The sequence below is a fragment of the Cebus imitator genome, unplaced genomic scaffold, assembly GCF_001604975.1.
Source record: "Cebus imitator isolate Cc_AM_T3 unplaced genomic scaffold, Cebus_imitator-1.0 Scaffold28, whole genome shotgun sequence".
Classification (NCBI taxonomy): domain Eukaryota; kingdom Metazoa; phylum Chordata; class Mammalia; order Primates; family Cebidae; genus Cebus; species Cebus imitator.
Window position 1 is genome coordinate 941,896 of NW_016107343.1, and position 12,959 is coordinate 954,854.

Here is a 12,959-nt window from a genome sequence, read left to right on the forward strand (position 1 = left end):
AATGTCAGCCCCATAGATCTACACACCACCCAGTACCCCATCTGGGGTTACATTTACCAGGGCTAGTTTATTATTATTCTCGATTCATGATGACAAAATACTTATTTGGAACACAGAAAAATGAAAGTGGCTTTGCTACTTAAACTACATTGCTGGAGGATGAAGATTTGCATTTACTGCTGTTGGGCTTAATTAGGCTCCACAGTTTTCTGAAAGAGTTGAATCTAGAGTGTTCTCTCAGTTGTCTAAGAATTAGCCAGACTTGACCGCGCCAGGTTGGAAAATTTACTGGCTTATGAAGAAAAGGCATTTTACAGAAACCATGCCAAAGGGTTTTGAGCTATGCTGGCACTTTCGTTTTCTCCAGCTAAGAATTGGTAGTGTTGCTGAGAATGATGGTTTCCAGGTTCATCCACGTCCCTACAAAGGACACGAACTCATCGTTTTTGATGGATGCATAATATTCCATGGTGTATATGTGCCACATTTTCCCTGTCCAGTCTATCATCGATGGGCATTTGGGTTGGTTCCAGGTCTTTGCTATTGTAAACAGTGCTGCAATGAACATTCGTGTGCACGTGTCCTTATAGTAGAATGATTTATAATCCTTTGGATATATACCCAGTAATGGGATTGCTGGGTCAAATGGAATTTCTATTTCTAGGTCCTTGAGGAATCGCCACACTGTCTTCCACAATGGTTGAACTAATTTACACTCCCACCAACAGTGTAGAAGTGTTCCTATTTCTCCACATCCTCTCCAGCATCTGTTGTCTCCAGATTTTTTAATGATCGCCATTCTAACTGGCGTGAGATGGTATCTCATAGGGGAGGGACAGCAGGGGGAGGGGAGTTGAGGAGAGATAGCATGGGGAGAAGTGCTAGATGTGGGTGATGGGGAGGAAGGTAGCAGATCACACTGCCACGTGCATGCCTATGCAATAATCTTGCATGTTCTTCACATGTACCCCAAAACCTAAAATGCAATAAAATAAATTTAAAAATTAAAAAAAAAAAAAAGAATTGGTAGTGTTAATGTTTACTCTGAGGAACTTCCCCGGGCCATTAGCACCCTGTGGGCTGACATTATCCAAGGGTAGTGTTAAAAGTGAACTAATTTTGCAAAGTGGGAAGGTTTCTGGGTTAGAAGTATCCTTATCTTTTTTAGTACTCAGCCATTTAAAAGTAAAGACCACTATCTATACCACTCTACCTTGTAAACAGCCAACAGCCTAGTCGTTAATGAAAGACCTTTAGCTGTATTCAGATATTCAGATATAATCATCTGACACTAAATAAAATCGTGACCCAGGCTCATTAGGAATACCACAGGCTCCTCTCAGTGCTGCTGTGGTCACGCTTTGCACTGATTTGCTTCTCAGATTAACTTTATTGTCGGAGGTTATAAGGCTTAGTTTGGACGGAATCAGTGAGAAAAGCAAACACCGTGGCTAAAGAAAGGGAGTGACCTCCTTTCTTTCCATCATAAAGGATCACAGCTAACACCCCTATAACAAAAGACAGGTTAACAAGAGAAAAGCATAACAAATGAATTGCATGTACACATATGCACAGCAATCATACAAAACTTGAAAACTCGAATAAAGGGCCAGAGAGTTGATATTTAAATCCCTTAAATGTCCTCTTCATTGGGGAGAGGGAAGGAGGGCAGCCAGGGCTATAAATGAATGAGCCTGATGACCAGACAATGGTATGTACATGATGCTGTTTGGGAATTGAATGGAACCTGAGAACAGAGAATAGTTTGGGATGACTATCTAGGCCCTAGGTGTGATGTTTAATTTTCAGTCTCTTCGTCTGTGATGAGTTGTCATCTTTCCTGGTAAATGAAATTTCAGGGAAGGGATTGAAGGAAATTGTGTCTTTAGGGGTCCAGTTTCTGGGTAGATAAGGAAACTTTAGAGGACAGTGTTATCCTGTGCTTTGGGAGAGACAGAGGATTAAAGGGGTGGCCCCTTTAGTTCTGCATGTTAAAGGACCTTTTTTTTTGTTTGTTTTTGTTTTTGTTTTTGTTTTGAGACAGAGTGTCATTCTGTCACCCTGGCTGGAGTAGTGATGCGATCTCAGCTTACTGCAACCTCCACCTCCCAGGTTCAAGTGATTATCCTGCCTCAGCCTCCCACACCCAGCTAATTTTTGTATTTTTGGTAGAGACAAGATTTTGCCATGTTTTTCAGGCTGACCTCAGGCGATCCCCCTGCCTCAGCCTTCTAAACTGTTAAGATTACAGGTGTGAGCCACTGTGCCTGGCCAACAACACCAGTCTCACAAGAAAAAGAGTTACTGTACTCCAGAAAGGGGCTTTTGAGAAGAATAACAACAATCCACCTCAAAAAGGAGACAGGAGTAGAATTTACTGTGGACTTCGGAGTCATCATCATCCCTGACATGATCCCCGTCTTGGTCGGGTTTCGTGAGTTTCAAGATTCTCCCGCCTTCCCGATCTCTCAGGAGACAAAAATCCTTCTTCAGGAAAGGAGAATCAAATTGGAAACTAGGAATGGAGACAAAATAAAGGAAGAGGAAAGGAAAGAGGTAGCTTCGGGTACTTATCCAAAGATTTTTGTGTTGTCTATAAACGTGAACCTATTTACTGTGTAATGTCTTTTTCTCTGCAAGCAACTATGTAGAAAACATGGTAGTGCTTTCACTGGCAAATGTAAAGCAGATCTTAAATTCTTATCTGGTCCACAGTGCTGCTGTGATTATGCTTTGCGTTGATTCCTGTCTCAGGTTGATTTTATTATCCTGAGGAGATAAGGCTTGGCTTGGATGGAATCAGTGGAGAAAGCGAACACTATGGAGGCAGAAAGCGGGTAATCTAGTCTATTTCAGCTGATTCCGAGTGCCCTTACACCTCTCTCTAAGCCCATAACTGTTGCCTGGTGTCATCAGCTTGCCTTCAGATCCCATCTCCTCCTCTTTAATTTCCAGGTCCTTTTGCAGAACTCAGTTTTCACGAGAGCAAAACTTTCGGCAAAGAAATTGTTTGGTCTTTGAAAGCTGTTGGAACTGGTTTATTGACTACTCTGAACCCAGTAGAAGTTCAGGGGTTTTATTTTTCTCCACTCACTGTATTAACTGCACTGTGTTAAATCTCTCTTCCCCATGAGTAACAGGAAGGCTGAGATCTTTGTTTCATTCATTAGTGTCATTGTCACTCAAGTGCCTAAAATAGTGACTGACACATGGTGGGTCCTCAAAAAAGATTTATTAAATTGAACATCTTTGGTGGAACCTCAGTTGTTTTGATTAATTAGAAAGTAACCCAGGGTTGACTAGTTTAAAGCACCATTCTCATACTCTTTGTAAATCTCATCTTTTTTGTTCCCTCTAGCACCTGCCTTCTTTAGATTTAAAAGGACTTGGGTGGACCTGGAGGCCATTCTGTTAAGTGAAGTAAGCCAGGCACAGAAAGACAAATATTGTATATTCTCACTCATATATGTGAGGTAAAAAAAGTTGATCTCAGGGAGGTAGGGAGTAGCATGATGGTTACCAGAGGCAGGGAAGGGGGTGTGTGGGCGGAGGAAGGAGGAGGAGAAGAATAAGTTGGTTAATGGATACAAACATACAGTTAGGTAGAAGAAATAAACCTTAGTTTTGCATGGCACAATAGGGTGATAACAGTTAGCAGCAATATATTATTTATTTCAAAATAGAAGATCTGAAATATTCCTAACACAAAGAAATGATAAATTCTCCTGGTGATGGATAATATAAACACCCTGATTTGATCATGACATATTATGTCTATGTATCAAAATATCCCGTGTACCCTATAAATATGTACAAATATTAATGTATGAATTTAAAAAACAAAATAAAAGGCTTAGAGGGGGACAGGGATGCTTACTCTTTCCATCTTCCTCCCCTTCTTTTGCCTTAAAGAAGGGTAAAGGAATTTGATTTAGCTCTGGGACTCTCTTACCCTGTCCTTCTCATTCTCCTTTCCTTCCTGTATTTTAGGGTGGGGAGGAGACAGGTGTCTCTCACACCATTGGCCATGGCTGCCATCCTCTCTCTGGAGGTGTGCCTGCTTCTCTGATACCCCTAACTGGTGGTGGGTGCCTGCCGGGTGGGAGGCATCCAAATACTGGCCTCCATGGTACCCAAAGGAGGGTTGTTTAGAGTTCCTTCAGGGGACTCCCCATCTTGTGGTTCCTGGATGTAGAAGATACAATGTCAACCTGGCTTTATCAAGCCACCCCTTAGCTCCGCCCCTGGTGGTGCAGCCTACAGCCTTTCCTTCCTGAGGTCTCTTGACCTGCAGGCTGCCACCTTGGATAGGACCCTAGCAAGGGGATGTAGGCCCACTGGTGCTTGGGAATTTTGCTCATCCTGGCCTCTGCTAGATGGTTTCTGACCTCCCTCCCTTTCTCTACCATTTCTTTCCGCTTTACTTTTTGCCTGCTCAGGGTGGTGGGGGGCTCAGGGCCGATCAGTAAGGCAGCTGACCCTGCAGTCATCCAGCTGGGAACCAGGATGCTGGGTTCATCTTCATGCTGGCTCCTCCAAAGTAATTTTCTTAGGTAGTCACCTTTCTCTTGCTTTAGGTGAAAGAGATGATAATGATGCCAGGGAAGGAAGAAGGAAAGCTGCAGCTACTCTCACTAGGCAGAAGACCCGAGCTACTTCCACCTGCTGTCTTCTTTGTCTTCTCTAGACTGGGAAGGAGGAAGGAGGGTCAAGCGGGGAGTGTGGTGTCGCAGGACTATTCTACCATCTCCCTAAGCTTTTCGAGAGGTGTCTCTTCTCAATCATTAGTACTCTGTAGACTGCAGTGCACTTGCCCATCTCTTTGACCTTAGCTTTGCTTCCTTGGTCACCAATATAGGGCAAGAGAACAAGTCCTACTCAGGACTCTGCTGCACAGTAAAATAAAAAGATATCCACCTCTCTTTTCTGAATCCTTTAAATCCAGCCAAGCAGGGGCTGACAGCACCATAGCTAAGTCTCTCTCTGTACAGTAAAGTGGCTGTTGTGTGTTCTTCTGATGGTACGTTGCAGAGTCACAAGATATTTTCATATTCTTTGCTTTTAGTCTTGCAGTTCATTACACTTGGGAAACTGAGGTGTATTTCATTCTTCAGCATAGCTCCTGATGATAACTATTTTTGAGGAGCTTTCCTTGGATTATAACGTATCAAAAGATACCAGAGCAATAATGTATAACACTTTGAACTTTAAGAAAAAAAGAATTCCCATTTTTCTTGTGTGTGTTCATTTGGCTCTCACTACAGCATTAAAGTCAGTATAAAACACATCTACTGACAGCTGTGTTACTCTGGGTCTTGCAAAGGAACATGAATCGCCACTTCTGCTAAATTTCTCAGCAGTACATTGAATGTATATTTAATGTGTGTCATAAAAATGTGTGCAGATTGCTTGAGGCCTTCTGTCATAAAAGGCCTGAATGTCTACCATTAGCTATCACACTGGTGGTACCTCCAATATAATTGGAAAAGGTTTAGCAATATATGAGCATATGTAATGTTTGTCATTTCTATAAATACTCTAATTAAATCAGCGTTCTAATCAGACAACTTATAAAATCTCAAGTAATACGATTAGAGCAATATAGGATGCAGCCCTCATATGTCTGAAGCACAGTTGGGTAGTAACTTTTTGATATTGTTTTGCTGAATGGATGGCTTTTCTCAGTAAGCAGGTAGTTCAGTGTTGAGATTCTGACAAAGCTGCCTTTCTCTAAGTCCTCTAAAGGTTCCAGACATTGTGGTTTCCTGTGTTACGCCTATTAAGGAATGACCACATTTTCTCTATAGTGATTGCAGCAGTATCTTAGAAATTCTAATCCCTGATGCCATTTCCTCCAGAAAAATGACAGTACATTTCATTTATGAGAAAGTGGAAAAATGGTTGTAAATAAATCAATAGAAACCTCAGTTATATTTATTAATGAAAGGGATTAAGTTGAATTAATATTTATTGCCCTTACGTTTTGATTATATTAAAACTGTAGCAGAGATTGTGTCTTGGGTTGATCCAAGAGTGGCCCTTTACACGATATTGGCTTTGAGCAGACAGAATTGTTCAGCAGCAGTGGCTTATACTATGTGAGTCTTGTGACCCCTGTTTGAGTCAGCCAAAGGTGGGTGGTCTGCTCGGAGTCTGCTGGGCAGAGTGCAGGACGCCAGGTTACCAGTTTGGACGTGAGGGCAGACTTTCAAAGGCTCCAGGCCTCCCTTTGGAATTAAATATTAATTGAGGTCATTATCAGTGGAATCTGCCTAGCTGGCTTTTGTCCCACACTGCAAAATTTGATCCTGAATCTCTGAGTCTTTCCTTTCCTACTCTTAACAGCAACAACAACAAATAATGATAACACCTGGCTGGGTATGGGGACTCGCACCTGTAATCCTAGTACTTTGGGAGGCTGAGTTGGGCAAATCACTTGAGATCAGGATTGGTTCAAGACCAGCCCGACCAACATGGTGAAACCCCATCTCTACTAAAAAAGTACAAAAATTAACCTGAAGTCCCAGCTACTTGAGAGGCTGAGGTGGGTGGATCCCTTGAGCCTGGGAGGTGAAGGTTGCAGGGAGCTAAGATCATGCCACGGCATTTCAGCCTGCACGATACCCTGTCTCAAAAAATAATAATAATAGTAATAATAAAATCCTTCCCTACCCTTAACAACGATAGCAAGTAATAATAATATACAGTAATATAATAAAAACAGTAAATAGCTACCATTTTTTCAGTGCCTCCCATGTGGCAGGGCCTGTGCTATGTGCTCTCTAATATCAGCCCTGGTCTTTGCACCACTCTGAGAGGATTGGGCTCAGTGGGCGATTAAAGCTTGCTCAAGATCAAAACAACTCATCCAAGTGGTAAAGTCAGGAGTTGAACCCAAGGCACAGAGCTCTCCATGTTGCCTCCATCCCAGGGTGGGCCTACTGCATATGCTCATGAAACAGATTCAGATGTGTTTCCTATGCTTATCACCCTGCTCTTTTATTGCTTAGTCTTTAAGTAGCACAAAAAGATCTATTATATCATTACAGTTCATTTTTCACATAATTGTATTCTCAGTGGATGCAATTGACAAATTGTCGAGCTTCTCTTGTCTCCTTGACATTCTTATGTAGTTTTGAAATGCTTTTACATGAACAGTTCTCATAAAAAACAACATTGTTGCTTTTCAATAGGAATCCACTCAAGCCCCCAACCCCCACTGCAAACACAGTGCAAATTTGCCCACAACACAGGCAGAGAATAAGCAGATTCACAGCAGAAAGCCTCATACATGTTACAGGTCAGACTTATGCAGAATTGCCATAGTGCCCATTTATCCCAGAATATCCACCACACCTCCTAACAGTGCGTGGTTTATTTCAGACCAACCAGACAGATCTTGGTGCAAGGGGCATGGCCAGGTTTAAACTTTCTCTGATAAATCCGCCCTCCTGTTGGATTTCTGTGCCTCTTTCTTTTCTACCACAGTGACAGCCTATATATTTCTTCCAACATTGAATTCAGAGAAGATAGTGATGTTTGCTGGTTGTCTGAACAACATATTGTCCCTATTCCATTACCTCTTGTGTATTAGAATTGTGATTCCCAAGCTTGATTCTATAATGGACTCATTTGGGAGCTTGTTAAATACACATTCCAGGGCTCTACCCCAGAACCTCCAGGAGTGGGGTTTAGAAAGCATTTTTACAAAAGCTTTCCAGGTAATTCTTCTGGACAGACACTGCCGTAGAATAATAAATGGAATTTGAAATAAACAAGAGCTTATCAGAGCTCTGCAAAACCTCCATGTCCACTCCTGTCTGCCATAGGGAGCTACAAGGCTGTGCACAGAAATCTGTTTCTGGAGTTACCAATGCTTTTGTCTCTTTTCTTCCAGAAGTCATTTAAAATAAAGTTTGCATCATACTGTTACTGGTCTAATTGCTCCTGTAAAAAGAAAGGAATGAAGATTATAATGGAAGTATAAATGCAACACCTTTTAAGGCAAGAACTATCTTTTAGGGATAGTGTTTTTAAACCCCCTTTGCTTTTAGCAAAATTTGTAATGGTTAAGTGGTGATAAGAGGATAGAAATTTTTAAAAATTGGTATTAAGAGTTGCAAGGCATTGAAACTTGGTAATTCAATCTCCACTAAAAGAAAAATGAATTATAACAATGAAAAGCTTCAGTGATTAGTGCCCAGTAACAGAAATCAGGCAGCTGCTCAGCAGCATTCCTTCCTACAAGAGAGAGAAATAGTCCTGTGGTTCTCAACTGAAAGATGGGCTGCCTGTCAGCAGGTCAGTTGTATGTTGAGTATGTGGGACTTAGAACATACTTGCCCTTAGATACAAAGTACCCTCACCTTTGTGCTGGGTACCTGCTCCACAAAGGACTGGGCACAAGGGATTTCAGGAGGGTGGTGGCTGCTTATCACATGGGACATGGCTGAGCCATTATTTTGACCAAATTCTCCCTGTGGGATGCTCACCAGACTGCTGGGACCAACAGTGTGGCCCCTCTGTCTACAGTATTGGCCTGGTCTTATATTTTTCCTTGGCTGGTGTCTGTTTTATTACTTATTCTGTTCACCATTCACCACAGACACTTTTGGCAACCACACTTTCTTTCCAACAGCATCTGTTACTCACAGCATTGCCCATTTACTAAGTAGCTCTTCACTGCTTGAGTCTTGCGTGCATCACAGGGAGCAGACCTAGCTTTGCATCTCTGGTATGTCACTTACTAGCTCAGTGAGCTTAGGCTTGCAACCTCATATCTTCAGGGCTCTGTTCTGTGAAAAGGGAATAAAAGCACTCTGTGACTTATTAATCAGTGCACTCAGGTATTAGAAAGTCTCCTGCACATACACTTCCCCAGGAGGTTTGGATACAAGAGTCAGTGGTAAATGGTTCCTCCCCTCCATGTTCACAGTCTAGTGAGAGAGACATTTGTATAAGAAAAAAAGTCATGAACAAGGGGATATACTTCACGGTAACAATGGCGACAATGAACTTAGCTTTGATCCCTTCCTACAGCAATGTCCGTTTCCTTTGTCCCCCTCCGTTAGTCCTCTTTATTCTTGGGGATGACTTGTGCTCACACCTCTGTGCCTGGGCTTATAAGTTGGAAAATAGGCCTTGTATTTCCTGTTTTATTGGAGACTCTTTTTAGCAGGGTCAACCTGGACTCCGAAGAGGAAGGAATGAGTGGAGAGATAGGGAGGAGAAGCTGCCATGTGGGCATGGGCATGGGGGTACAGGCTGTTTGTCACTGGGGACAGCTGGAATTATTGACATTTATGACTGGCAATTGGAGAGTAACTGAAATACTTTAAGTTGTGGGGTGTGTGCGTATGTGTGTGTGGATTGCAGGCACACACGTGCTCTGGCACATACAGAGACTCACATACACAATATGTTAAAAATTAAGCCTTGGGGGAGATTATATAGAGCAAAAAAGAAAGCAGAAACATTAAACCCATATTTATTTTATCTGGGAGCTATACAGTTTAAGGGAGGCCTTTTGTCTTCTCATTGGACAAAGCCTGATAGATGAACTCTGGGAAGAGCCATCATGGAATAACGGCTTTCTCCTCTCACTTCTGCATTGGAGAACTATAAGGTCAATTCTCTTTTGAATTTCACATGGGGCCTTTCATTTCTCTAAGAGAACTCCTTGGGTCTGACAAATGAAGATATTTTCAATAAAAATCTCTTATTAACTTGGTATCTTAGGGCCAACTTTTGCTTTTGAAGATTAAACTGTTGTTCTGGCAGATTGGTTTCTGCATCATTTTCTGTGCAGGTGGAGCTGGAGCTGTACATCTCCTCTGGCCTTGTCTTCACTGTCAGGAGACTCTTTTTGGGTGTGTTTCCTGGGGGCTGTATAGACAAGGATCTGTATTTTTTATGCCAGTGACAGTGACCAAGACATATGAGCATCCATCATTTGCTCTCTGAAATTCCTGCTCAGTCACAGCTGTGAGATGAACACGAGGATGAACTTGGTAGGGAGGACCAGGTCCTGTTAATTTTATCCACTGATTAAATATGGCATTATACTGGAAAACTCCTTAGAACTGGTCTTTCCCCACTCATGCCATAGGAGACCCAAAATGTAAAACGAATACGCTGGCACCAAGATTGCTAGGAGATAAGCAGGAATGTGGATTTCAAGATTCCTTATGAGACTGCACAGTATTGTGAACACCCTGAATAAAGAAGATACATGTTCAGGGGCAAGGGTAAACAGCCTCAATTCATCCTTCCCTTGAGGTTCTTTTCAGCCCCTTGCTAGTTCAGTAAGTAGGCCAGCAATTTAGCGGAGTACTCTGGTAGCTTTAGGTTTTGCTGTATTAGTACATACATTTCATGTAGGACACACAGGTTTGCCCTTTTTAATGTTATTATCACGTTTTTTTAACAGCACTTATGGCCCTCTGGATGGACACGTGGATGTCTAAGGGCCATCTTCTTGGTTATACCCTTAATTCAAATAAGAAGATGACCACGTGGAAGACAGGCTTTGCCCACTACATCTTCCAAATATCCGTGTCTTGTGTTTGACACTAGAGATTCTTATAAATTTGAAGCCTCGTTCAATATTCACATTGGCGAGCAGGCTCTAGCTATTGTTGGCAGAGTGTCTGCAAACAGTATTTTTAGGAGCATGGAATTACTTTTTTGTTTTTAATTAATTTCTGGTTTTAGAAGCTTGTCATGGTTTTCTTTTGCTTGGCAGATATTTATTATGCATCTTCTGTGTGCCTAGCACTGTGCAAGACACTGGGACACAGCAGTGAACAGACGGAGAAAATCCCTGACTTCATTAAGCTTAGTAAATACATTCAATGAGTCAATTAAATAGCATCGTACAAAATGACGTATATTAATGGGGAAACTAATCAAGCAGGGCAACTGGGATTGGGCATGCCAAGGGATGGTGTTGGCACATTAGATGGGTTTGAAAAGCAATTTGGATACAAATAATAGGCTGAATTCTGCCCAATGATTGGGCTGTAGATACCTTTGTGACATCATTTGTATTGTTATTTTATTTAATCTGTCACGCTGTGTCCCGCTTCTGTTAGTAGTTTGTAAGCAACGTGAAGACAGGAATAATAAATCATAAGTCCTGTCTTCCCCGACACTGATTCTAGTGTAGTACACATTGCAGATGCTCCCTTCCTGTGTATTAAATGCATTTATACCCCTCTCCATCAGCAAAAGATAAGTGTGACCTTGTGTGTGGCTATTTCATAAGTCTATATCAAGTGGGTGACAGGGGGTGTGTGATATTTAGGATATTCTTCCCAAGGTGGAATGGTAGCATTGTTGCACCCCTTTGCTGAACTGTTCATGGTAACTGTCTCCTTGCAGCACAGGTTGGACTATGAGGAAAACTACTAGAGGCCTTTTCTTTTCTATTCCTCTTCTGGAAAAGTTTGCTTCCTTAGCCTAAAAGTCACAGGACAGATGGTCAATAACGGCTTGACCTAAACCAAATGGGACCGTTGCCTCTCTATTCATATTTAGCTCTGAAGATCTTCCGAGCTTATGGTCTGGTCCAAGATATTCCAGCTGCTGTCAGGAAATTCTTTGTTATGTTCTTTCTAAATTTAATTGAACCCTTTTTGTCTTTTTTCAAGGTAGGCTGTAGAAGAGGCAAACAAGCTAGTTGATGTGATTATCAATGAGCCCTGTCAGGGCCTGTCAGGAGCCTTTCTCTTGATGCTTTCTGCCCTCTGGGCTGTGTGAGGGAGGACACAAAACCACCTGCCCCACCCCGCAAGACAGTCCACCGTGACTCTCACTGGGCATCCAGGACATTTTCTCCAAGCCCATTTTACCCAGGGATTCATTGATTGTAAGGAACAACAGACATTCAGAAGAGCTTAAAAGAAAAGGAGGGATGCGTTGGAAGCACACAGAGGTGTCTAATGAAAGCTAAACCTGGCAGTGTGCCACCGTCTCAAAGGGTATGTAAGTGAGGTCATCATAGCAGGTGAAGACTCAGACCTCAGTGGCTCAGAACAGCAGGTGTTAATGTCGCATGCTCAGAAACTCCCATAGCTGGGAGGGGCAGGCTGTGCTCCACACAGTCATTCAGAGGCCCAGGATGTCAAAGCTCTGCTGTCTTCCCCCAGACGTCCCCAGCCAGGTAGCTGATAGGGGAGGAGAGATGAGTGGAAGATTGAGCAGGTGGTTTTAGGGGCCAGTCACAAAAGTGGCACAGATGATTTCCACCCACAATCCACTGGCCAGAACCCAGCCACATGGTTATGGCTTACTTGTAGGGAGGCTAGGAAATGAAGTCTAGCTGGATGCTCATGGATAAAGGGAAGTAGGTTTAGAGAACAGTTAGCTGTCTCTGCCATAACCAGGAACTTGAAGTCCATTTGGAGCTAGGTCAGCCACTTCTTTTGCCCTGACAGAGAGCTGTGTGTCTTCCATGCTTGGTTTCTGTTCAGAGGAAGAAGGGGACAGAGGATGCTTTCTAGTGAGTAAAGAAATGCATATCCTCTTCCTCCTCCAATGACTTTGCATCCTTTGTGTGGACACTGTTTCAGCTTGCTAGAACCCCATGCTGGGGTTCGGTGAGGCCCTTCATTGCCGCTTGCTCTTGACCAGAGGTCAAAGGTCAACTGAGTTAGTAGCCTATTCTGTGAAGGCTCATCTCAGCCAGCTAATAACAGGCATTGAAATAATGTCTGTAAAATATGTGAGCAAAGATAGTTCTCCCAGGAGACTCTGACCTAAATTTTGAGCCAGGCTCTGCAAATTTGCCTCTTTAACTAGAAAAAGATGAAAAAAAGGACAGGTTCCTTCAATTCACATCTGCTGAGTCCTGCCTCAGCTCTAGATAATGTGTTCCTTAATTGTCAAGGGATAGAAGGCTTTGCCTTCTCTCCTTTCAAGGTTTCTACACTGTATTTTCTCCCCGATACAGCATTCAA

At 42.5% G+C, this 12,959-nt stretch overlaps 1 protein-coding gene and 1 long non-coding RNA gene across 8 annotated transcripts in view; both read left to right on the forward strand.

Moving 5' to 3' along the window:
• Positions 1 to 12,959, forward strand: part of NCAM1 (neural cell adhesion molecule 1) — a 311,329-nt gene that overhangs the window by 160,263 nt on the left and 138,107 nt on the right. The window lies entirely within an intron of this gene.
• LOC108300515 overlaps positions 1 to 12,959 on the forward strand; it is a 47,673-nt gene that overhangs the window by 33,676 nt on the left and 1,038 nt on the right. The window lies entirely within an intron of this gene.